Below are 631 nucleotides of genomic sequence, written 5' to 3'. Positions count from 1 at the left end.
CGTGGCCCTTGCAGAGCAAGGGGAACCTCTACTTCAAGGTCTCAGAGCGAGTGACGTCACCAATTGAAACACTACCAGCGTGCACCACCTAGCCATTTCGCATCGGCTACACTCACCCATCTTTTGACCTCCTTCTTTTCCGCAGCAACCAGTGATCCGGGTCACGGCACCAATGTAACAGTATAGACTTTACGCCCATCCCCTCGCCCCGACCTGGGCACGAACCAGGTACGCTCTGCACACGTCAACAGTCACTCTCGAAGCATCGTTACCCATCGCTCCACAAAAGCCGCAGAGCAAGGGGAATCACTCACCGATTGAAACGCTACCAGCGCGCACCACGGCTACACTAACATGCTAAATAGTTGCAAAGTAGCTAAAATGTAGTAAGTAACAAGTTAGTTGCAAAGTTGCTAATTAGCTAAAATGCTAATGTTGTCCGTGTTGAGTTTCAAACTAGCAACTTTTGGGTTACACATGACCAACCACCTTCCTTAAATAATGGCCTTTATTAACTTTCTGTCTTATGTAACCATAGCAAACATAACATACTAATTTGAGTGGCCCGGATTTTCGTTTACTATGTTACGTTTTGTCCAAGAGACCAGCCTGTCAACGGCTAAATTCTTCC

This window comes from Oncorhynchus nerka, linkage group LG4 (genome assembly GCF_034236695.1).
Source record: "Oncorhynchus nerka isolate Pitt River linkage group LG4, Oner_Uvic_2.0, whole genome shotgun sequence".
NCBI lineage: Eukaryota > Metazoa > Chordata > Actinopteri > Salmoniformes > Salmonidae > Oncorhynchus > Oncorhynchus nerka.
Note: the sequence above shows the minus strand (reverse complement) of the source record.